We start from the raw sequence: 13,628 nt of genomic DNA, 5'->3' as shown, positions 1-13,628 counted from the left end.
ACAAAAGAATTATGAGAATTCTATGAATATATGTGCACCAACAAATTGAATAACTAAATGTAATGAACTAATTCCTAGACACATAAATCCTACCAAGTCTGAATCACAAAGAAATAGAAAATCTGAATATACTTATAACTAGTAAGGAGATTGAATCAGTAGTCAGAAGTTTCCCAACAAGTAAAAGCCCTGGACTTTATGGCTTTGCTGGTGAATTCTACCAAATGCTTAAACAACTAATATCAATCCTTCTCAAATTCTTCAGAAAGAAATTGAAAGTGGAGAGAATGCTTTCTAACTTATTCAGTGAGGCCAGCATTGCCCTAATACTGAGCCAGATAAAGACACTACAAGGAAACTACAGACCAGTACTCCTTAAGAACATTAATATAAAAATCCTCCCTTTCCAACCCGGGACGGGCAGGATGGCTCCGGCAAGGAAGGGCGGTGAGAAGAAGGGCCGGTCCGCCGTCAACAAGGTGGTGACCAGAGAATACACCAACAACATTCACAGGCGCATCCATGGAGTGGGTTTCAAGAAGCGTGCCCCTCAGGCACTCAGAGAAATCCGGAAGTTTGCCGTGAAGAAGATGGGAACTCCATATGTATGCATTGACACCAGGATCAACAAAGCTGTCTGGGCCAAAGGAATAAGGAATGTCCTATACATATCCATGTGCGGTTGTCTAGAAAACGTAATGAAGATGAAGATTCACCAAACAAGCTCTATATGTTGGTTACCTATGTATCTGTCACCACTTTCAAAAATCTACGGACAGTTAATGTGGATGAGAACTAACTGTGCTTGTTCAATAAAGTTACAGAACCACCAAAAAAAAAAAATTCCTCAACAAAATACTAACGAAGAATTCAGCAGCATATTAAAAAGGTTACATGCTGTGACCAAGTGGGATATATTCCCGGAATATACAATTATGGTTCAACATATGAAAATTGATCAAATGTTATTCACTATATTGAAAAAACTACCCAATCTTCTCAATTGATACAGAAAAAGCTTGTGACACAATTTAATACCCTTTCATGATAAAAACACTCCAAAAAACTAGGAATATAGATATAAGAAAGCTACATATAAAAAACCCATAGCTAACCTTGTACTCAGCAGTGAAAGATTAAAAGCTTATCTGCTAAAATAAGAAAGAAGACAAGGATGACTGTTTTTGCCAATTCTATTCAATATAGTATTGAAAGTTCCAGTTAGAGCAACTAGGCGAGAAAAGGAAAAGCCATCCAAACTGAAAAGGAAGGAGTAAAATTATCTGTTTGAAGCTGATATGATCTTATATGAGAAAAACCCTAAGGATTCCCCCCCACCACACACACACACACACACACACACAACCTGTTAGAAGCAATAGACGAATTGAGCAATGTAGTAGTACAGAATCAACACAGAAATCAGTTGCATTTCTAATAATGAACAATCCAAAGAGGAAATTAGGAAAAGAGTTCTACCTACAATATCATCAAAAAGAATAAAATACTTAGGAATTAATTAAGGAGGTGAAAGACTTGTACACTGAAAACAGCAAAACCATTGCTGAAAGAAATGAAAGAAGATGTAACTAAATGGAAAGACATCTCATGTAAATTGGTTTTTTGTTGAATTTTAGGAGTTCTCTATATATTCTGGATAACAATCCCTTATCACAGATAGGTGATCTGCAAATATTTTTTTCCTATTCTGTGAGTTGCCTTTATACTCTGTTGATTGTTGCCTTGGATGCACAAAAGCTTTTAATTTTGGTAAGTCCAATATGTCTATTTTTTTCTTTTATTACCTGTGCCTTTGGTGTCATATCTAATAAATTATTGCCAAATCCAATGTTATGAAGCTTTTCTCCCCCGTGCTTCCTTCTAAATTTTATCTCTTACATTTAGGTCTTTCATCCATTTTGAGTTAATTTTTTTACACGGTGTTGGGTAAGGGTCCAACTTCACTCCTTTGCATGTAAATTTTATATTATGTATATTTTACAATTAAAAATAAAGTTAAAAAATTAATACCCTTTGATTAGAAAAACACCCAGTAAACCAGGAATAGCAGGGAACTTCCTCAACATGATAAAGACCATGTATGAAAAACCCACTGGTAACATCATATCATGGTGAAAGACTGAAAGTTTTTTTCGCTAAGATTGGGAACAAGACAAGGATGTGTAGTTTAAGCACTTCTATTAGTATGTTTTCATTTCTCTCTGGTAGATTCATCTTACCTAACTTTTCTGCAGAATTTGACTCATCAGATCAATCCCTTGGCTTTCTCTCTCTCCTTAGCCTCCACATTACTCCTCTTTTTTAGTTTTCCTCTTTTTTTTTTTCTCTTTGATGGCTCTTTTTCTTTTGACACACTCCAGGATTTACTCTTAGCCCTCTTTTATCTTCACTTTTTCCAATGGGACTGATTTTTATAAGTTAATATGCAAAACAACACATAAATTGAAATAAAGAATAATACAGTGAGTAGCCATATACCTATCACCCAGCTCAAGAACTAAAACATTGCCTGCTCAGTTGACTGTACCTTTGGTGCCCCTTTCCAATAGCCTTCACTGCCACCCCTCCTCCCAGAGCGAAGTGTGGTAGTTTGTTGCATTAATGGCCCCAATGAGTCAGACTTTGTCCTTACTTTTGCTAGTCCCCTCCCACTTTGACTTTGGAGTTTGCCCCTTACCTTTTGATCTCTTCTCCTTTCTCTCCTCAATTCACTGCTACAGCTACACAAGTTGGCATCAGGAGGGCCTTTGCACTTGCTGTTCCCTGTGCCTAGAACACTCTTGCCCAAATACTTGCATAGTATTGTAGTATAGCTAGCTCCCTAACCCTTTGCTCTGGTCATCTTCTCAGCCAGGGCTTTCCTGTCCACCCTAAAACATCAAACTTCTTGGTTGCACTGGCTATCCCTCTCCCTTGCGTTATTCTTTTCCATAGCAATGGTCACTATCCTATGTACTTTTGTAAATAGTGTATTGTTTGGTGGCTCCTCCACCTCTTCCCTAGAATGTAAGCTTCTCAGCTTAGGTACTTTTTTTTTTTTTTTTAATAGTCTGGTATCCTCAGCCTAGCATACATTAGGTACTGTAGGGGAGGGAAAATAATTTTCCCTCTGCTCTTCTGAGTTCTTGGCTGAAACCCTTATAATAAAAGAGTAACAAAGAGGAAAACAAATAAAGATTTGTTAACATGTATACCCCACATATACATAGGAGATACCCAGGGAAAAGGCTTAGAATGCCAACTTAAATACCATTTCCCGGTGAAGACAAACAAGGAAAGGTGTCTGTTGTGGGTGGGGGGTGGGGGGAGGGTGGAGACCAGTTATGGAGGTGACCAGGGAAAGAAAAATAAACAAGCTAAGAAGTTTGTTATACAGATTTAAGTCAGTGTCTTCTCCACTGATGAGTCTCTAGTGATTTATTAGAGTTGTCCTTTTCTTCCAGGTACAGAGGGGGAGACACTTTTACAAATAGCGATTTCCTTCATAAATGTATGTTTCCCTTACAAAAGGTTAACTTCTAGTTTATTTTCAGGGCTTCTCTGTGTTTACTTTCTCAGAATAAGCCTTATGTCAAAGAGGCATATTTTGGGATGGCATATTCTGCTACCTTCCAGCGTTTAGGAATAATTTGAGGAACAAATCAATCTCCATTTTGCAAATAACGAGCAAAGACTGAGATACTAGGCAAACTGTCCAAGATCACAGAGGCAGCATTTAGCAAACCTGGGATTCCAACCCAGGGCTCCCTCCCAGACACTATACTATAGTATTTTCTTTTCTGTCTCCTTATTTATTTATTTTCCAGTCATGGCTGCCCTTTGTGCCATAGATGACATCCAGAATACAGAGGCAGCTGCTGTCTCCAACATTCCTGAAATGGGAATCACGGAGAACTGGATTCCATTTATAACTCGACCATTAATACTGTGTGACACTGGCTAACGTATTTAACTTCTGGAACTCAGTTATGCTCGGCTGTAAAACCGGCTAATAGATCAGCCAATCTCTTTAAGTCCTCTAACTAAAGAACTTTTAAAATCCTAAAATCCGTGTGAAGCGATGGGATTCATTAGTTTCTCAGGCAGCCTCATTCCCTACGGGATGGAACCTCCACTGGCCAAACACCGCTCTGCCGCAGCCTTTGCCACCGCCTCCCATTCCAAGCTAAGAATGGGCAGTGTCACCCTCAGGCTACTCCTGGTGGGATCCCGGTAGCAGGGGTTGAGGAAAAGACAAGGAAAACACCCGCTTCTCCGCTGGCTCCCGAACGCTCCAGGTCAGCGCCCCGGGGCCAGCGTCGAAGCCGCCTCCTTCCCTTCGCCCTACGGCTTTGTCGGTGCCGTCATCCACGCCAGGCTCGCACCCCCTCTCCACCCAGGGCAGACTCGGACTGCCACTCTCATCCCCCCGGCGGCGCGCAGAGACCCCGGAAGTGACGTCCGTGCGTGCGTGGCGTGCGCGCGCGGCGCCGGGGGCGGGGCTGCGAGAGGGAGGGCCGGCGTGAGGGCGGGTTGTGACTAGCACCCGGACCTACTCTAGCGACGCGGAGAGAGCGGTGTTCTGGACGTCGGTGGAGCAGCAGGTGAGGTACGGGGCGGGTGGACGGGGGCCCAGGGCGGCGTCGGGGCAGTGGGGCGGCGGCGTCGGGGCAGTGGGGCGGCGGCGCCGTACCGGAGACGGTTACTGGGTCATTGGTCCGGGCTGTACACCCGGTTGGGGCCGTCTCTCACCGGTACCTCCTGCCGCCCTCCGGCTCAGCCCGGGGCCCGGCGGCGCGGCCCTGGCCGGTCCCAGGCCGTCGCCGGCCCCCCTCATCCTCTGCGTGCTCGGCCTGCCCGTTTCGGGCGCTCGTCGCCAAGTTCTCCGAGGCCCGGCCCAGCTCCGACGGGCAGACGCGTATCGTTTCCTGGCCGCCGCCTGCCACCCGTCCACCCATCGCGGGATGGCTGTGCTCCAGCCGGCTCCCTCCTCACTGTCCAGTCGGCGGAGTGCCGAGGGACACCTGTAGTGGTGACCGTGCGGGTCGTGCCCCGAGCCCCTCGGGGACCTGTCGCAGCCCGGCCTGGGCAGGGGCGCCGGGACCTCAGGGACCCGCGTCGGTCTCGGGGAGGGAAAGGTCCTGGAGGTGGGAGGATGCTCTCTTTCGCAGCGCGGGGACTGGAAGACTGGTCCTAACTTTCGCCCCGTGGTTGAGGGCGAAGTTGTGGGCCTGGGGTTAGGAGCAGAAGTCCCTGCTTCCGAATCGTCTCGGAGGAGAGCAGAGGTGATGCCCATCACGGAAGTTTAGTCGACAGGGTGGAAGGACTTAGGCGCTTCAGAGAATAGGTCAGAGCCTGCTGGTGGTGTCTCAGCGCCGGTGACCAAGCCCTGTGGTCGGGAAATGTGTCATTGGGCGCCGGGACTCGCCTAGCAGAGAGATTAGATGTGAAAATTTGTCAGGATGAGTTCACAGCATCACTGGGGAATAGTTTTTGTTTTTTTTTTGGATCTGAAGAGTTTTGTTTGAGTTTAAAAAATAGTTGTACCTGTTTTCTCAGTAAATCTAAAACTGCAAAACAAACCCCCCAAAATCTATCAAGGTTACTAATTAAAATAGTTGTACCAAGAAAGCTTGCTGGAGTTGCAAGGAGATTTGATTTTACTTAATCCCTTTAATGATAAATAATGTTAATTTTAAGAGTTACTGGTTCTTAGGTGGAAGATTAAGGTGTTCAAGGATTTGAATTTTTATTGACCTTCCAAGCAGTCATTTTCTTCTCTCTAGAAGTTAGCCACTTCAGGAGAGAGGGACAGCGAGGATACTCGCCATGCAGTGTGGTGAGCAGCAGAGCCCAGAAGGGGGACACCCCAGGTGTCTTGAGGGACTGCAGGGCATGGAGGGTGGAGGAAGGTACCAGGGAATATTTCTGGAAGTGTCTTGAAGAATGAGTAACATTCAGCCTAACAAGGTGGGGTGAGAATTTTAGAGGTAGTGGGAATGTGGACATGGGGCAACTAAAGGAGAAGAGGCCAGCACCTCCCAGGAGGTGGTTTTTGAAAAGTGAAAAAATGCAGGCAGCGGCGGGTGGCAGATAGGGGCAGAGATGCAGGAGATTCTTGGGCATTTCTCTGATGGTGACAGAGCCCGGGAAGGGTTTTAAGGAGGGTTATTTGCCTGCTTAACACACGGGCTGCTATGTGGCTGATGAGGATGGTGCCCCGTACAGTGTTTGATTATGTGCTAGCTTGTATTTTAATCGTTTCTGCTTGTTAAATTGATTTTTTTTTTTTTTTTTGCGGTACGCGGGCCTCTTACTGTTGTGGCCTCTCCCGTTGCGGAGCCCAGGCTCCGGACGCGCAGGCTCAGCGGCCATGGCTCACGGGCCCAGCCGCTCCGCGGCATGTGGGATCTTCCCGGACCGGGGCACGAACCCGTGTTCCCTGCATCGGCAGGCGGACTCTTAACCCCTGCGCCACCGGGGAAGCCCTGAATTGAATTTTATATTCATTTACTAATTGTTTGTATGAGAGTGTGTGACCCTGCTTATTTGTAAACTTCTATAAACAGGAATTCTGCTTTTATCTCTTTGCATCTCAATCCAAGTCAGGCATTCATGAGTGTTCCATGAGGATGATGAGAAATCATTGATTTCTGATGTTGATTTTCAGTGAAAAAAAGACTTGACCGGTACTTATTTTAATATCTATGTATAGAAGAACTAAGGTCTTGTTTCATTTACTCTTCTCAGTCTTTGGCTAGAGACATAGAATTTCTATGTTGACAATGTGAGTTTAATTTTTGGCACATGTGTTTATATTGGTTGCAAAGTAAACATCTCTAGCAGAGATGACCCATCCCTAAAATATAGGAGATACCTATGCGACATAACATACCTGTCTGTTCTGTGAGGTAGAATAGACATGCTCTTAAGTAGCTTCTTAACCCAGCAATAAAGTTGTCACCCTAAAAAAAAAAGTTTCACAATAGAGGCCAAACATTTTGAAAGTCATATTAAATGTTCATTTCTGTCATAAAGCATTGTAGGAACATAATGTATGTTGTTTCACATGACTGAAAGGCCTTGAAATAATCTAGACTATTGTTTGTTGAATAAACAGGAGAAACAACAATTGACTCATCTTTATCCCACATAATATTATGTGGCTCTTATTTTATCTGTTTGTTATTTAGATAAAGTCCCTAAAATGCTTTAAGAAAAGGCTATACTTTATGGTGCTGCTTTCAAGTTACCCTGGGAGATTCCTGTTGTTGATGAAGTTACTGTTGTTGGGGTAGGCAGTGTAATTTTTATTGTGTAGTAAAACAGTTTTTCAAGTCTCTGGTAGCATAGCTCGCTTGTTTGTGGTCACCAGGAGGGTGAAGGACTATAATTATAATCAATTAATTAGATAAATTTGTAGTTAGAAGTTATGATCAGAATGCTAAGTATGAGTTCATGATAGGGTAAAATTTTACCCACTAAGAGAATATTAAGCTTTTTGTTTTGCTCCGATGACAGCAATAAGATTACTGAAATCCCTGAAGCAGGAATGTAGCAAGAGCATTTGGGGCTTTAAATTCTGTGCTGTCTCCCAGTAAGGAATGGTTGGCAGCATCCCCTGTGCTAGGCACAGGGCAACTCAGAAGGAGCTGTACAAAAATTTTATAAATCATTTTTGAAGCTAGCCTATTCAGTTCTCATTCAGAATAAATACTCAAATGCAACTGCATTTGTGGTGATTTCGTCTGTATTTTAAAAATAAAAATGACTTTTGGGGGATTTTGACATGGGATATATTTACAAGTTTCTGTGTGCTCCACAGTTAAAAATACATAATGAAAGTGTTTTATTTTGGTAGTTCCTCTGTTGTTAGAATTTCCTAATTTTAAATATAATGTTTGCTACAACACTTGCTCTTTTTTCTTTTGGAACACAAGAAAGATAATGCCTCTAGAAATTGAACTCGTAACATGTTTGTTAATGGAAGAAAATATCTTCCTATTATGCTATACCGTTTTTTAAGTGGAGCATACCATTTACTTATATCACCTCGTGTTCCAGAAAGGATTCATAATGACTTACAAAGGTACAAACAACATGCTTTTGGTAACAGACAGAAATAAAGGGGTGATGGATTTAGGACTGTGGGAGAAAAATTAAGATGGAAACAGAAATGAGATCTGTACACGAAGTACTTGCACTGAAGTCTTAAGTATTTGTTAGAGGGCCACAAATTTGACTCTGCTTTTTAGTAGCCAGTTCAGAAAGAAATGTAATCAGTTACATGGTTCAGTGACCATAAGATAAAAGACCAGTTTCTCCTTTGGATTCCCAAAGATGCCTTGTATTGAGAAACTCCTCAACTACATCCTTAAGTATAAATACAGCATGCATTTCAGAGGGCTGTGTTGTGTTTTACTTTGTTTTTTAGTAAAGTTCCTCATTGCCTCATTGTGTAGGGTGACGACGTAAGATCAAAACATAATTCAATAAAAACAGTTCTGGTGTTGGCAAAATAATGTGGACTAAGCACTTAGCTCTGTAGACTGATTTAATTTAAGGATCTGTTTTACATTATCTAGATAAGTAGATGGGGATTACACATTTTTCAAGTTACCTTTCATAAATGTTTTATTTCTCAATGGAGCTTTTGTTATTAATTTATCAGCAGTGGTGTTTGTGTTGGTGCTTCCCAACAAGTTCCTCAAGTACATACATTTTTTGTGTTGTTGGTTAATCACAGAGCCATATTTTTAGCAGGCATGCTTTATCATGGGGGGTATGAAAATGGAGGAGACTGACAAATATTTAAGTAAAAGTCACTTCACCTCCACACTCAGATGGGCTGAAGGAATATCAGTGAATACCAAGATTCATTTCTGGAAGTAGGTTTGGGGTGTTAGCTCCAGCACAGAGAGCATTGGCTTGAAAAGTCCGGGCATGTAATTAATTAATATTAATTATTTTATTTATTTATTTTTGGCTGTGTTGGGTCTTTGTTGCTGTGCATGGGCTTTCTCTAGTTGCGGTGAGCGGGGGCTGCTCTTCATTGCGGTGGCTTCTCTTATTGCGGAGCATGGGCTCTAGGCACGCAGGCTTCAGTTGTTGTGGCACATGGGCTCAGTAGTTGTGGCTCGCGGGCTCTAGAGCTCCGCCTCAGTAGTTGTGGCGCACGGGCTTAGTTGCTCTACGGCATGTGAGATTTTCCCTGGCCAGGGCTCGAACCTGTGTCCCTTGCATTGGCAGGCGGATTCTTAACCACTGCACCACCAGGGAAGCCCTGTAATTTATTTTTAAGAAGGGAACAGATCCACTCATCTTAGATGTAGTGTCCAGTAAATTAATGTATCTGTATTTTCCTCAAGCTAAATAAAAAGTTGACCTTTTAAGTAATTAGTTAGAACTTATCAAGTGCTAGCATGGGCCAGGCATGTGCTAATAATAAGCTCTTTACATGCATTATCTCAATGTTGTCATCTTCCTTTATTCCCTTTCTTAAAAGAAAAATATAAAGAAATGTGGTTCGCAGCAGTAACTTGTTCCAGGTCATACAAGAGGTGATGGAGATTTGAACTCAGGTAGTCTGACAGACTCAGTGGTCTGCACATATGACTTTATACTGCTTGAGGTGGACTAGACTGGGCGCACAGATGGAGCTAGACCATACAGTTAATAGAGGTAAACCCACTGGCCAGTATTAGAACCCACCACTGCAGAAGGGCCTTGAACAGTTCTGAATCTTCCATCCAGAAGATGAGCTGAGAGCTACAAGTTCAGGGCATTTGGCCATAGTTTATAAAGCTGGGAAACATACATCTTCTAGGCATCTATCAGGGTTAGAAAAGTGGGAATATTATTTTATGTGTTTGTTTGCATCTGAAATGCATATATTTTTTCTTTCTATTTGTTACAAATTTGTCTCATCGGATCAGGAAAACCACAATGATATAGTTTTAAAGATAGTGTGCCATTCTGGAAAGAGAGGTCTATATTTATATTTTAGAGTAAAACTTTAGCTGGTGATCTCACTGCTATGATTTGGGATGAATTTAGGTTATGCCTCTGTAGTGACATCGCTAGGTGTATATGTTCTTAAATCTTATCCCATGTTTTATTAGGAATTGTATTGCATTAGAGTTGTACAGATAAGTAAACCATTATTTATTGTGAGTTTTCATATGAGACTATTCCAGGTTATGCCAGATTATTTTATTTTGAAGTATTGTAGTATAGTTCCTACAGTATATTGTAAATTGTGACCTAGCCTACAAAACTAAAGAGTAGAGAACATCCTTATTCATCCTTAATTAGTAAACAGTGGGTGGAACTGTCCTTGCCTAAATATAGTTATGTAACATAGTGTTTCCTTAATTACATTTCCACAGAGCTTTTGTCATTGTTAAATAGGTTCCTGAAAAATTAGGTAGGCTAGTGACTTGAGTTTTGAATAGGATATTATAAGAAGAATACAAATTAAAAATGTGAAAACAAACAAAAAATAGGCCAATGAAACAGAATGTCTAAAATCCATTATAATTAGTGTCTCAGGAAGTAATATGCTTGGCTTTTACTTAGCAAATTGGATTATGTATTTGTGTAAATTAATTAGCCTTTGCAGCTGGGGTTGTAGTGTGATAAGTGTGTAGATTTCATTTGTGGTCTCAAATGTTGTATAGTTATGAGTGGACACATCTTAAATATCATTTATAAGGAATAATCAGATGGCAAAGTATTTTTATACGACATGCTAGCTGCTGATACCTTTACAAAGCATCATGTGATGTTACCTGCCCCAGGAAATAGAGTGGCTGATGAGAGACAAAATTGAAATTAAGTCCTTTGAATATCAGCTGTATGAAGTAGACACCACTTTCTCCCAAGAGCCTACTTTCATTTTATTTTATTTTATTTTTTATTGGCGTATTGTTGATTTACAGTGTTGTGTTAGTTTCAGGTGTACAGCAAAGTGAATCAGTTATACATATACATATATCCACTGTTTTTCAGATTCTTTTCCCATACAGCCCATGACAGAGTATTGAGTAGGGTCCCCTGTGCTATACAGTAGGTCCTTATTAGTTATCTGTTTTATATATAGTAGTGTGTATATGTCAATCCCAATCCCCCAATTTATTCCTCCCCCCGGTAACCATAAGTTTGTTTTCTACATCTGTAACTCTGTTTCTGTTTTGTAAATAAGTTCTCTTCAAGAGCCTACTTTTATTCTTGCACATATTTGAGAACAAATTGCAGGCAGATTTTCTTGTTGTTGTTACCCATAAGAGGTTGTAACCTATTTCCCTAAAGAAGAATTTTTGCCTTTTCAGTATGTTGGTCTAATAATATATATATATATATATATATATATATATAAAATCTCAACTTATTTCTTACAAAATAATGCTTGAGAAATAAGTTGAGGTTCTTTTGAAGTTTAAAGTTCTTAGATTCTGACAGAAAAACTGACTAGGAGGTTGGATTTTAGTCCAATCAATTCCAGCTCCAAACACCACCAATAATGGTTATAATGGTGAGTCTGCCATTTAGGTAAATGTAATACAAAGATTTCCATTTCAGTCTTCAGTGAACGCTTCAGCTGTGTTTGGAGGAGAACAATCTGAGTACTGAAAAATACTTAAAAATTTTTTTTCTTTTACTGAGGGTTTAATTTCAGGAAGTCTAGTTTTTATAGTCATGAATTGTTGTGGCTTTACCAAACTACCCAGTCTAGTAAACACTACATCACCCCAGAATATCTTCTGATCTTTATTAATGTGTATGTTTTTGTTGTCTAAATCTGTCTACCTGTTATTTCTTGATTTTAAAGTTTTAATATTTTGTGTAGGCATTTCAGAACTCACCATAAGGTACATATGTGTGTTTTATCGTATTGCAAAGAAGTCCGGTATTTAAGCTCTATGTTACTGTGTAGTTCTACCCTTCTTTGAGCTGCCATAGATTTCCTAAACAGAATTGGTTTCAGCCAGTGTATTCTTCTTAGCTCCCAGTGATGACTAATTTCTAACCAGTTGGCTCACATTAGAATTTTTTTTTTTTTTAACATCTTTATTGGGGTATAATTGCTTTACAATGGTGTGTTAGTTTCTGCTTTATAACAAAGTGAATCAGCTATACATATACATATGCTCCCATGTGTCTTCCCTCTTGCGTCTCCCTCCCTCCCACTCTCCCCCTCCCACCCCTCACATTAGAATTTTCTTGGTGGATTAACACTGTTATCCTTAATTCATTAGCAGTGCTTTTTGCCTTAAAGTCTACTTTGTGTGATACCAGTTATAGCTCTACTTGCTTTCTCTTGATAAATGTTGCATGCTATATATATCTTCTTCCATCCTTATACTTTCCAACTTTCTTTGTCACTGAAAGCACCATGAAGTTAGATTTAGTTTTTTTTCTTTAGTCTGACAATTTTAGTCTTTAAATTAGAATCATTAGTCCATTTAATGTAATTGTCACTATATTTGGTATTATATCTACCATCTGCTTTTTGACTCACCTGTTTTGTTCCTTTTTCCTTTTTTTAACCTCTTTTTGGATTATTTATTATTCAATTATTATTTAATTTTTTCCTCTCTAGTAACTTCTTAGTTATACATTCTTTTATTCTTTTGTGGTTACACTAGAGATTATAGCATACACCCTTGACTTATTATAGTCTAACACAAATTATAACTTTTCTTTTTTTTTTTTTTTGGCTGCACTGGGTCTTCGTTGCTGTGTGGGGGCTTTATCTAGTTGCAGTGAGCAAGGGCTACTCTTTCCTGCGGTGTGTGGGCTTCTTATTTCGGTGTCTTCTCTTTGTTGTGGAGCACAGGCTCTAGGCACGTGGGCTTCAGTAGTTGCAGCACGCGGGCTCAGTAGTTGTGGCTCACAGGCTCTAGAGTGCGGGTTCAGTAGCTGTGGCGCACTGGCTTAGTTGCTCTGCGGCATGTAGGATCTTCCCAGGCCAGGGCTTGAACCTGTGTCACCTGTGTTGGCAGGCGGATTCTTAACCACTGCACCACCAGGGAGGCCCCAAATTATAACTTTTATCGCTTCTTCAATAATGCTAGAACTTTACTTATTTTTTTAATTTTATTTTTTGGCCACGCCAGGAGGCATGTGGGATCTTAGTTCCCCCACCAGCGATCGAACCCAGGCCCCCTGCATTGGAAGTGCAGAGTCTTAACCACTGCCCTAGAACTTTAGATACTAACTCCATTTGTCTTTTTCCTGTATTTTTGTGTTACTCTGTTTTATCCATTTTAATTCGACATATATTTGAAGACCCATAAGAAATTATTGTTTTTTAATAATCAATATTCATGTATATTTCCTTACATATTTACTCTTTCCATTGCTCTTTATCCCTTCCTGTATTTTTGTTTCTGTTTGGGATAGGATAATTTCCTTTCCATCTGAAGAGTTCCCTCTGGTATTTCCTCTAATACAAGCCTGCCAATAATGAACTCTTTCATTTGTTGTTTGTCTGAAAAATATATTTATTTTGCTTTCATTTTTAAAGGAAATAATCACTGAGCACCGCATTCTAGGTGGAAATTTATTTTCTTTCAGCACTTTTTTTTTTTTTTTTTTTTTTTTGGGGACGCGGGCCTCTCCCTGTT

General features: G+C 40.6%; 1 protein-coding gene and 1 pseudogene across 6 annotated transcripts in view; both read left to right on the top strand.

The window, feature by feature from the left end:
- Nucleotides 1-425: 425 nt before the first annotated feature.
- LOC112399211 (60S ribosomal protein L31 pseudogene) lies at nucleotides 426-799 on the top strand (annotated as a pseudogene).
- Nucleotides 800-4,519: 3,720 nt separating this feature from the next.
- Nucleotides 4,520-13,628, top strand: part of LOC112399208 (rab5 GDP/GTP exchange factor) — a 104,988-nt gene continuing 95,879 nt past the window's right edge. For 3 of the 6 annotated variants that reach the window (XM_024744235.1, XM_024744232.1, XM_024744230.1), the window contains exon 1: nucleotides 4,520-4,604. The gene's annotated coding sequence lies outside the window, so the exon portion shown is untranslated. Of the gene's footprint in view, nucleotides 4,610-13,628 lie in introns of all 6 variants that reach the window. The other 3 variants (XM_024744233.1, XM_024744231.1, XM_024744234.1) reach the window with 2 other exon arrangements.

The sequence above is a fragment of the Neophocaena asiaeorientalis genome, unplaced genomic scaffold (assembly GCF_003031525.2).
Source record: "Neophocaena asiaeorientalis asiaeorientalis breed wild unplaced genomic scaffold, Neophocaena_asiaeorientalis_V1.1 scaffold91, whole genome shotgun sequence".
NCBI classification, from domain to species: domain Eukaryota; kingdom Metazoa; phylum Chordata; class Mammalia; order Artiodactyla; family Phocoenidae; genus Neophocaena; species Neophocaena asiaeorientalis.
This window is presented reverse-complemented; position numbering and strand designations above follow the sequence as displayed.